The sequence below is a fragment of the Bison bison genome, unplaced genomic scaffold (genome assembly GCF_000754665.1).
Source record: "Bison bison bison isolate TAMUID 2011002044 unplaced genomic scaffold, Bison_UMD1.0 scf7180017864148, whole genome shotgun sequence".
NCBI classification, from domain to species: domain Eukaryota; kingdom Metazoa; phylum Chordata; class Mammalia; order Artiodactyla; family Bovidae; genus Bison; species Bison bison.
Window position 1 is genome coordinate 6765238 of NW_011494720.1, and position 11767 is coordinate 6777004.

Consider the following 11767-nt stretch of genomic DNA (forward strand, 5'->3'; position numbering starts at 1 on the left):
AGAGGGTGGGAAGATTTGGGAGAGCGGGAGAGGCTGAGATATCCTGAGACGGGGACGTTTGTCCAGTATGTGCAGCGTGCTGGGTGCAGGGAGGGCGTGGGAGGCAGAGGAGCAGACGTGGGCCCGGCTCCCCTAGGAGCCGACGCATCCTGAGATGCCACCAGGGAGGCCGCAAGCCTGGGGTGGGAGCAGCCCGGTGGGATGGGGACGGTAGCGCATGGGGCTTCAGGCTATGGGAGCATACAGGCCTTGTATCCGTTTCCGGCGTCAGCTTCGAACGAAAGAAATTTATTCTCTCAGAGGAAATTTATTCTGGAGGCCAGAAGTTCAAAATCCAGGTGTCCGGAGTGTCACTAGGCTCCCTCTGAAGGCTTCGGGGGAGAATCTGCCTCCTAGGCTCTGGGGTTCCCTGAAATCTTTGGCGTCTTGGCTTGTAGAGGCATGGCTCCAATCTCTGCCCCCAGCCCCCGCAAATCTGGTCACATGGCCATCTTCCCTACATCTGTGTCCCTTCTCCTAGTCTTATAAGGACACAAGTCATATTTGATTATATCTACAAAGTTGCTGTTTCCAAATAAAGTCACCTTCATGGGTACTGGGGTTAGGACTGGATTTACCTTGGGGGCAGGGGTTGTACCTGATTCATCCACATGGGGCATACCAGGCAGGCAGGAGGGAGCCTGGGCTGCACTGCAGAGGCAGAGAGGATGTGGGGAGATCTAATCTAATCTTAGAGGTGCCGGGCAGGCAGGAGCCAGGCTTGAAGACAGGCTTTGGGAGGTGGGAGCTCTGATTCTAGAAAGGGCATCAGGGCATTTCTGCTTCCCCTCCTGGGAACTGGACTGAGAACTTTCGGGGGGTTTGATCAACCTATTTATTTTTAATTGATTGATTGCTTTACAATATTCATTTCTGCCAGACATCAACATGAATTAGCCGTAGGTGTATATATGTCCCCTCCCTCCCACCTGCCGCCCGTTCCCACGCCTCTGGGTTGTTGCAGAGCCCTGGTTTAAGTTCCCAGAGTCATACAGCAAATTCCCACTGGCTGTCTGTTTTCCGTGTGGTAGTGTACATGCTTCCATGCTCCTTCTCCATTCATCTCACCGCCTCCTTCCTCGCCCCCACCCTAGTCTGTTCTCTGGGTCTGCATCTCCAGTGCTGCCCTGCGAATAGGTTCACAGGGCAACGTTTTTTTATTCTCAGTACTTTTTTTTTTTTTAAAGCTCCACTTTTTATCTAGTTAGAAGAGTAATTCACGGTCACTGGGGAAAAAAAAAATCAGTGCTGTATAGGGTAAAAAAGATTTTCAAAATCACAGGAACCTCAGCACCCAGTAAGAACTGCATGTAAATAGATGCATATGTTTGTATGTAAATACTTGTGATGACGTTGTTTATGGTGAGACTCATGCCACATAGCCGACCTTTCTGCAGCTGAGACTTCTGCCAGCACTTTATAAATTTTAGTGCTATAGATTCTTTTTAAGAAGGCTATTCCTAGCTCAAACTTTGATCCACAGTTAGGATCAGTGTTGCCCCTGCAAGTGGCAGGTGCTTTGCTTACGTGCCCCCGAAGATGAGGACGGTCCCATCTCACCAGGGGAGCCCAGGTGGGTGTTGGGGGAGGCCACAGAGAGGAGACCCAACGAGGCCAAATAAGGAGAACCATTCCTGGAAGGAACCTGTGGCTCAGGGAGGGGGTGATATTAATACTTCAAGTGCAATGTGCCTAGAGAAGACAGGGATATTCAGGCTAGCTAAGAATAATCCCCCGATTTCAGATTTGGGTGAGGTGCTGCACGCAGTCAATACAGGAAGTAATGATGCTTACAAACCAGTTTCTCTTGAAAAGTTCCCAGTTGTGAGTCCAGGATTATAGCAGCCCAGGGTCTTTCACAGAAATAGAAATTTTAGAACTTGTCAGTGCACCAGACATCTTGCGTTGAAGTTATCACAGACTCCAAGTCAGGCCTTCAGATAGTCCAGAAATAAGAAAGCAACAATGGGAAGATTTCAGCAGTGTTAATTTTTACAACTTACACCCTATTGGCTTCTGAAAAGGGTTTGAGGCTGCTCCCAATAAAAGACATGGAAGCACAATAAGGTCGCTAAGATGGAAATAGAAAGCTGGAAACTCATGCAGGAGGAAGAAAGTGATAACATTGCTATGACTCAAGGTTGAACTTGGTGCCGAGCATCCGGGCAGCTAAAGCAAAGATGGAAACACGCAGCCTGGCGGAAGTTTCATTGTCTGGGTGGAGAAAATAAAGTCGCAGTCGGTGTATTAGTTCTCAAAGGGACACAAGAGCATCTCCAGTCCTGTGTTCATTTGGTGACAGCGACAAGGGCCTCTGCAGCCTGAGGGCAGAGGGTGACTTCAGCGCTCGGCTCCAGGAGGGCCTGGCTTGGAGGGGGCCCCACCTGGCCCTGGGTCTTTCTCTGGGTCTTCCCAGAGAAGCCTGCCCCACAGGTATTCATGCCCCTGGGGCTAGTAGGGTGCCGGGTGTTGTCTGGTTGTCCACACACGTGTGCAAGCAAGGCCCTGGCAGTGCAAGGTGAGGCCAGGGCTGAGCGGAGAGCAGGAGCCGCCCTGGGTCAGGCCAAGGTCTCTTCCTCCATCCATCCTCCATGGTCGAAAGAGCCATCTCCTCCACCACCACCCACCCCCCAAGTAAACCGGCGGTACTCAAAGGCGGGGCTCTTTGTTTAATCACCATCATGTCCCCTGGGACCTACCAGGCACTTAATGATTGTGCTTCATGTGAACGAACGATTGAAAGGAAATGCCAGTTTCAGAACGTCCCAAACTCCGAAAACCCCACAGACACCCCATTGCTTAGAGGTGGTATCCCAGCTTCTCAGGGGTCAGCCAAGGCCTTTTATAAGCAGACTCACTTCCCTCTCGGCCAGGCCTTCCCCAAGTCTGCCTTCCTGGGTCCTCCTTACCCAGCTTACAGCACCCCCCACCCCTTCCAGGCTGTTCTCCCAGGTCTGTGGGGGAAGGACTCAGGTCAGGCTGACATTACTGTGACCTTGTCTCCCTCCCCAGGAAACAGCTTGGGGGCTGAGATGGGTCAGACATGTCCAGGTGCCCACTGTCCATTTCTGAAGGACTCCCTTGCGTTTGTGGGGGTCTGTGTCCCCCGGGGGCAGGGAGCGGAGGTGCCCGTCCCACGCCTGCTGCCTGGGCGAGAGCCAAGGTCCTTCCTGGGAAGTGAATCGGTGGTGACGAGAGAGGCGGGGAGACACAGGGTGGGCCTCGGATGGTGACTGCCCAGGCGACGGGTTTTTCTCAGTCGGGTGAAAGCTGAGTCAGGGGTGCCCGAGAAGGTTGTTTAGCAAAGATGCTCTCCTGTGACAGACACCTTTTGTCCCCAGCGCCATCCTCAGAGGTAGACACTAACAGGGCCATGGTTCTCAGGTGGTGGTCCCCGAACCAGTGGGGTCAGCGACCCCGGGAACTTGTTAGAAAAGGCAGATTCTCGGCCCACCCCGCACCAGCCATGGACACCCAACCTGTGGTTTCTCAGTGATCGGGTGCTTCTCGTGCGGGGCTGATGGAGGTTTGAGAACCCAGGGTGCCCGCAGAGCTCTGAGGGGCAGGAGCCCTCCTTTCCGCAGGGTCCCTGGGGTGAACCTGGGGTGTCGCGTCTCCTCTGTCCCCCGCTTAGAGGCCTGGTGGTCTGAGCGCTCAGGGATGCGCCGGGGTGAAGGGGACCATCCCGTGCAGTGTCTGGCTCACCAGCAGGTGTGGCCTCCGAAGGCCAGGCCCAAGGGGCCCCACGAGGTGCACAGGGTCAGGAGGCCCAGGGCTCTCGAGCAGCCTGCATATGGTGGGGTGCAGAGGGGTGCGTGGGGAGCAGGGAGGCGGAGCTCACGACTGACACAGATCTTCTGGCTGCCTCCACAGCACGGGCGGGGTGCTCCGGGCCGGATCGCCGCCTCAAGCATTTAACCCTCCCAACATGGACGGGGGAGTTTCTCTACCCGCTTTAGAGGTGGGGACAGCGGGCCTCGGCGTGTCATTTGCTTACAGTCATCCCAGCGGTCAGTGGAGGGCCTGGGTTTGGGGTTAAGGCCAGGGAGGCTAGGGGAGCCTGGGAGGGTGAGGAGGAGAAGGAAGGGACTCAGACCTCCCCTTCCCGCTCCGAGTGCAATGTGAAGACATCTATAAAGGTTTATAATGAGGTTTGCTGCAGAGATGTTCGCTGGCCCGTCACGGTACTGCAGACACGCTCCCTAACTGACCCTGCACAGGGACTCGGGTTGGGAACTGATCCCCCAGGCCAGGAAGGCCGCTCGCAGCTGGGGAAAGAGCGCTGGGCTGAGCTCATGGCCTTGCCAGGGTCAAGGGCACAGGCCTTAGGAGAGCAGGCCGCTGAGGACAAATCAAGCCCTCTTCAGACAGAAGAGAAGGTGCTGGCAGACTGTTACAGGCGCCACTTGAGAAGAGGTGACAACCCAGCAGATCCCTGGGCCACAGGTCCTTGTTCAGGGAGAGGAAAGGGCTAGGGCTGGGGCTGGCGTGAGGCGCCTGGGAAGCTCGCCGAGTCTCCCCGGGAGAACCCGGCTGCTCCCGGGCTGAAGCACCCAGAGAAACTTCCTCGGAACCCCCAGAACTAGGGACACCCACCCCCAGCCTTGACCTTCTGCCAGCCATGAGGTCAGGAGGACTCCCCCGGTTGGAGTGAGTGCTCCTCCAGTTTTGGGGAGGAGGACCTGGAAGGCCAGGAGCTGGAGAAGGTGTTGGGGCATCAGAAGACGGAGGCCAAGAGGGACTGGGGGAGGAGAAGGGCGGCTTGGGCGCTGCTGCGGAGCTGGAGGCGCTTCGTCTTTATCGGGAGCACCTCACATTACCAGGTGCTGTTTAGGAACGTCTCCCGCGGCAGACCACACACACACGGGCGCTCAGAGCTCCCTGCCTCCTCCTCCTGTTTGTTCGCTTTCGGCTGCACTGGGCCTGCGTTGCTTGGCTCAGGCTTTCTCTAGTGGTGTATTTGAACAAATGAATATATGACCAAGATGTGCTGGTCATATATTGTGCTGGTGAATGCTTTTCTCTCGTGAAAAAGTGCCCTGTTCTGTAGTGCTGACTGATACTTGTGATATTAATACTCTCAGCATGGCTGATTTCAGCTACCAGTCTGATGGTAATTAAACTTTGGAGTTAGAGAGACATACCCACCGGCCTCACTTTGCAGGCCAGCTCCAGCAGAGCACTGATGGGTAATTTCACAACCCAGTTCGTTAAATTTATTGGTTATTAGGTGATTGTATGCAGTATTTGAAGAGCCTTTGTGTTGTTAACTTAGCATTTGAACACTAGTTTACTTAGGGCTTCCCTGGTGGCTCAGACAGTAAAGAAGCCACCTGCAATGCGGGAGACCTGGGTTCAATCCCTGGATGGGGAAGATCCCCTGGAGAAGGGCATGGCAACCCACTCCAGCACTCTTGCCTAGAGAATCCCGTAGCCAGGGGAACCTGGCCATCTACAGTCCATGGGGTCACAAAGAGTCGGACACGACTGAATGACTAAACGTAATTTCTAGTTGCAGGGAGCGGGAGCTGCTCTCTAGTTCCTGCGTGCGGGTTTTTCACTGCAGTGACTTCTTTTGTTTCGGGGCATGAGCTCTGGGTGAGTGGGCTCAGTAGTTGTGGCACACAGGCTTAGTTACTCCGAGGCATGTGGGATCTTCCCGGACCAGGGATCGAACCCATGTTGCCGGCGTTGGCAGGCGGGTTCTTAACCACTGGACCACCAGGGAAACCTTGCCTCCACTTAGCTCAGGGATGCTGCCACCCAGCCCTGGGCCTGCCCTGTCACTGATCACCACTGGATGTGACCGATGACCAGAGGGGGTGGCATAGTTCCTGGGGTACTAAGAGCAGGTGATTTAGAAGTTTGGAACCACAGAGAATAATGTCATTGCACGCGGCCAGAACAGTTCAGGGCCCGTAATACTGTCAGCCTGTGGTGGATTTGAGAGAATGGTTTTTAATCTCAGTCCTTAAAGCCCAGGCACGGAGTGCGGCATGACACGCTGATGCCGGAAGGGCTGATATTAACCTGCCAGCCCGAACCTGTCTAACACGCCCCACACCTCTGTCACACACAACCCAGGGAGACCAGCTGACCCGCGGGCTTGTCTTGCTGGCTAATTAGCGTGTGATGGCCCACGGCTCAGAACGATTTAGCGACAAGTGTAAAAGTCAGGTGAACTGCCGAAGCTTACATCAGAGGCGCAAGTTGGGTGGATTAGGGAGAATTACTGGACCCCTTTCCAGGGCACACCAGGCTCACAGGGAGATGGGCGGTGGGCTGGTTTCTGCCCAACTGCTTCAGTGGGCAAAGCTGCGCTTGTGTCCAAGCCCACGTTGCTCTGTGCCCTTCCTGCTCTCAGGACTCTCAGAACTTGCCCTCGGGCTCTGGCTGCAAAATAAAATTCTCTGCCCCAGACAGGAGGAAGGCGCCTTGTTTCTAGATGACGTTGCCAGCGAACGGGAAGAGTGAGGCTTCTAAAGTGAAGTGAGAAGTCGCAGGGATCTTTTTGCTTTTGAGATGGTTTGTCTTCAGGGAGAATGCTCCCCAGTCACACCTCTGGGAGCCTGACCAGGTGCTACCCAGCCAGACTGGACATGAGGTCACCCCGAGTGACACTTGGGCTTCCAGGCCTTTCTTCCTCTGTCCCTTCCTGCAATTCAGAGCTGGTGAAGACATTAGTATCTTGCTTTTTAATTTTCCATCTCTGGACTGTCTCGTCCTAGGACTGGGAGTTGGAAACCCCAGCAAGGGCCCAGGATCTGCTTCAGAAACTGGTTGGTTGTCAGTTTCTGAGGTGCTCGTCTTTTCTCATGTTGGTGGCTGAATAAATGTGGATGAGAAGGCAGGTGTCCGCTTCTTCGGGAGCTGGATGTGTAGGCCCTGGACTCGTGGGCCCCCTTCCGGGCGAGGAAGGCCTCCTCCTCCCCGCCTCTCTCTCTGCTTCATCCCGGCCTCCGTCTTTCCCCTACTTCCTTCCTCTTTGCTTCCTGCCTTTGCTTCCTTTCTCCCACTTCCTCCTTCCCTCACATCCTATATTCACTAAGGCCTTAAGAAACTCCACAAGGATGAATACATGCCTTGCTATCAGGGATATAAATGTCTCTCCAGCGTCCCCTGACCCTGTGTTTTTTAACTAGCCTTTCCCTCCCTGCTCCTTCGGTCATAACCTGGACCGTTGAGAAGTTGAAGCAGATGCTCCCCTGCAAAGATTCTGGACGCTACCCACAACTCATTATCAGTAGACGTATCAGAGACATCACACCTGGACAGGTCCCATTCTCTGCACAAGGTATGTGTGGAGGCACAGGGGAACCTGGGCTCTGTTGAGTTAGAGCCCGACCTGCAGGACGACGTGCCACCCGCCTCCAACTCGAGATGAGCCCGGATAAAACTTGTGGGGTGCTTCCTTCTAGATTCACAAAAACATGGCCTTTGGTAATTAATCCTGGTGACACCAACACAGGGATCCCGCCTGCCCTGCATTCTTAGCCCCCACGGTGGAGCCTGTCTCATCCTTTAGTGTTGAAGAAAAGTCTTCCTTTAAACAGGGAGTTGGAAGACTTGCTAAAGTGCTGTTTCTACAGATATTTTACTACCATCATGCGTAGTGAGACTATGAAAAAGAGAATCACGGCTGGCGTAAGAGAAGCTCAGAGTGCAGGGTTTCCTCACTTATTTTTTGACAAGGTCTGATTTTACCTTTGTATGAGATTTACTACTAGAATTTGGGCTTCCCTAGTGGCTCAGATGGCAGAGAATCTGCTTGCAAGGCAGGAGGTCCGGGTTTGACCCCTGATCAGGAAGATCCCCTGGAGAAGGAAATGGCAACCCACTCCAGTATTCTTACCTGGAGAATTCCATGGATAGAGGAGCCTGGTGGATTACAGTCCATAGGGTTATAATTCTTATTTTTGTGACAAGGTCTTATTTTTCCCTTTGCATGAGATTTACTACTAGAATTTAGTTTTTTAACCTCTATCCCAGCCGAAGGATCTCTAATTAGCTGTGGCCACTGCGACTGAAGGGCAATGAAAGGATACAGGCAAAGGTGGTGGCGGTGATGGCGGCGGTGACGGCCTGTCACTGCTCAGTAGTGTCCCGGTGGTCCAGGTGAGGCTGTCCACCCTTCGGGTTTCCCTCAGCGTAGCAAGCAGAGGCAAACAGACCCGACAAGGACAGCTGGAGAAGGCAACGGTAGGAATAGAAGGAAACACCTCCCATCACCCAGGTTGGCAGAGCCAAGGGGACTCTGCAGAGTTTGGCAGAGCACGTTAAACCCAAGCTTTCACACTAGTTTTGTCCACTTGTTCTTCTCACGCGGTGGGCCCTCGTGCCGGAGCTCCCGGCAGCGCCCCGGCTGTGTCCTCTGGCGTTGTGTTCTCTGTCAGGCTGCAGACCTACATTCCCCCTCAGCCCCAGTGTCGGGCGGCATGAAGGTGAATTTGGAGGGTTTTCAGGTAAGCGGGTAGAAGGTGTTCTACAAACATGTTAAGCTTCCTCAGTCTGCCTGATGTAGGTTCTTAGAGGAGTCTTATTGAAAATGGCTTTTACCCTTCTGTCAAAGAACATTTATATAGAATTTTTTTTTTTTTTACTATGGTTTTCTTTTTTAGTTAAGTGATCTTGCCTCACCAAAGGCAAAAGGTGTCACCTAGCTTATGTAAAAATATAAATTAAGGTCCTGAATCACTCCGATACTTGGGCAGAAAAGTTGAACTCTGTGTGCGTCCTGGTAACTGTACTATTATAATTTTCTCCAAAACTGAGTTATCTGCCCGCAGATGAAATCTGCCATCAGCCTCACTTGCTGTTACAGATTAATGTCACTGCTTGTGGGAGACGCTGCCTTCCCTTCCAGACTCACAGAAGCACAGCTTTGATAATTAATCCTGATAACACCAACACAGAGACCGACATACCTGACATCGTACTCAAGTGACTCGAAGAAAGGAAAAACATCTCACTTGAACATGGTAAAATACTATGAAAATGTATATTTTGCTAGCTTTCATGGGAGAAAATTTGTATTTTCCCTGGCTGATTTTCATTTGGACTTAAGTGTTTGTTTTGAAGGCCATACAGAAGTGAACCTGGGAGAGATTAAATTTTGCCCCCAGTGAAGTCACTAAATTCAGTGGATTTTAATTACTTCTGTCCCCCTGGGCTTTCCCCACCCCACTTCATTTCTCAGACGTTCCCTGTAGGTTGCAAGGATTAATTTGCAAGCCGGGTCCCACACTATCCATGAGACAAGCAGAATGTATGACAGGCGAGGTGATCGGGGGCCGCCCTTGGAGCGGCTGAAGTAGGTTTTTCCCCGTGCCAGCCTGTGTCAGCACAGATGGAGTGGGGTCACCCGCGGTCACGCCTCAGCTCCACGGGGCCCAGGCGGCGGCGGCTCACTCGCTCTGCTGTTTCTTATAGACCCCAGCCGCTGGGCAGCCTGTGAGGCAGGGCCTGTGACCCATTTTTCATTCCCAGTTTGTTCACAAACCACATTTTCTTGACTCAAAACAACAGCAGCCCATGGATATGTCTTTACAAGGCAGCTAGAACTTACCAGAATACGTGTTTTTTTTTATCCTGGCACGAATCCCGAAGTCTTGGAAGCCGCCCCTCCCTGCCCGTCGCGTTTTCCTCTGTATGTTCTGCACTGCTTTCTCTAATAGCTCTTTTGGCGCGCAGGGTCTAAATGTAAAGCTTAACGCTCAAGCAGGGTGCGCAGCACTCTTAACGGGAGCCGCCTTAACACTGGCTTGCACGTGAAATGGAAATGGCTGGTGTTACCCACCCTTTACAGAGTTTCTAGTGCTCAGCCTCCATGAAATGGATTGCTTATGGGGAGATAATGTCTGTTCTATTCCTTTTTAAGTCTGTGAAAAATGTCACCCTGGTTAATAGGGTGATTAAAACTCTTTATGCTCCGGGAGATAAATGTGATTATGTTTGTCATACTCTACCCGAGACACAGACAGCAGAGGAGGCACACTTGAAATTCCATAACATTTCCTCTCTTCCATATCCAGGAACATTCAGAACTCAGTACACAGATGGTACTTCACATAAAGAATAACATTATCTGTTAAACATTTTTCCTTTCCATTAACCAATTTAACAATATGCCTCTGGTATAAATGGAATAGACAAATGACTACATCTTCTGATATCTGAGTTCTGACTGCAGGAGAAAACCACTTTACTCATACTGCTTCCTTTTAACTTTCGTCTCTGTTACTTTATTTTTGCTTTGAAGATGCAGCTGGAGCCTCTTGGTGCCTGTCCCCATCAGCCTCTCTGCAGCAGGTGATTCACCATCACCTATGGGAGTCCCCCGCTACCCCTCAAGGACAAGAGACGCGTATGGGAAGGGCTTTGTAAACGCAGGCATGTAAATGTTGGTTCCTTTAGGCCTCCGCGCGCGCCCACCAGCCACCCAGGCTGAGACTCTCAAAAGGGACAAAACCTGCTCAGTTTTCCTCCCGTCTTTGCTTCCTTCATTTCATTCAAAGACTAGAGGTATTTTGTTGCAGAGATTTAGTTAAAAATGAAAGGTGGGTGAAGAGTTTTTGCTACTTTACATACCCTGATAAATTTCACAATCCTTTTTTAAAAAGTCTTGGATTTTAAACAGGTTACATATGAATCCCAGACGCTGATTACACCTGTTTAATTAACAATACTGCAATTTTAACAGGGTAAGATAGTCCAGAGAAAAATGTTAATTATGTACTTGACATTTCATTTAAACTTTTTCTTAAAACTAAAGGTTTCATTATACGAGATAAATTTCAAATGTACTTTATTAAACTGATTGCTAATTAGAGCCTAAGCAATTATAAAGAAAATACACAATGATATTCAACCAGAGGTTATTTTTCTGGACATACTGACATAGTAAACGTTTCTTTAAAAAATTTTAATTCACCTGGAGACTCAATACTCAGGCAGGTACATTTCTGGTTAAAAATAGTTGTTAAGATAGGTGATAATTGGTCTATTTTAATATTGACAACTGAGATAAAACTACAAACTGCCAGGCAGTGTTTAGGGGCCCAGAATCAACTTGTCAAAAAAGGACATTTTATATGCAGAGTATCATTGTTTTTGCATGATTATCCTTTCAGGTTATCACAATCTGTTACTGGCGGCTTATCTAAGAAGGTACAGGTTTACAGAGCCTTAAAGTGATACCTAGCGCACACACCACAGCGCGCGTTCAGGGCAGCAGCGCCACGCCACTGCCTGAAGGGCGGGACTTTTCCAGGAGCGAGTCCTCCGCGCTCTGACAGCCACATGCTGACAAGCAAGGCTGCTAAAACTTATTTAACTAGACACACTGAGGTACCACTTTCTGTTTATAAAGATTTTCCATCATACATAATTATTTTCTTCAGGTAGAAAACTTGGCTTTCAACTTTTACAGGCATGGAAGTATTTCCCCTGGGATTTCCTTCACCTAGAGAAGGTACCCATGTGGTTATTTTTAAAGAGTCTTCATAACTTTTCAAACTTTGCTAACCCTAACCCCCTCCCCCTCCTGTGAACATAACCAGATCAGCTGTAAAGGAGCAGCACCCAGTCATGACGGCAGGCTTCTGTGAGGACGCTGAACACCGTCCATCCCAGAGGCTCGGTCAGCAACTGCGTGTTCCTGAGGAGAGCTGACTTGAGTCCCTTCGGGGCTGCGGCAGCCCCAAAGCCAGCCTTCCCCCCACCACCCGCC

At 51.2% G+C, this 11767-nt stretch overlaps 1 protein-coding gene across 1 annotated transcript in view; it reads right to left on the bottom strand.

Moving 5' to 3' along the window:
• Positions 1 to 10687: 10687 nt before the first annotated feature.
• Positions 10688 to 11767, bottom strand: part of TMEM242 (transmembrane protein 242) — a 42668-nt gene continuing 41588 nt past the window's right edge. The window contains exon 5 of the mRNA XM_010840868.1: positions 10688 to 11726. The gene's annotated coding sequence lies outside the window, so the exon portion shown is untranslated. The remainder of the gene's footprint in view (positions 11727 to 11767) is intronic.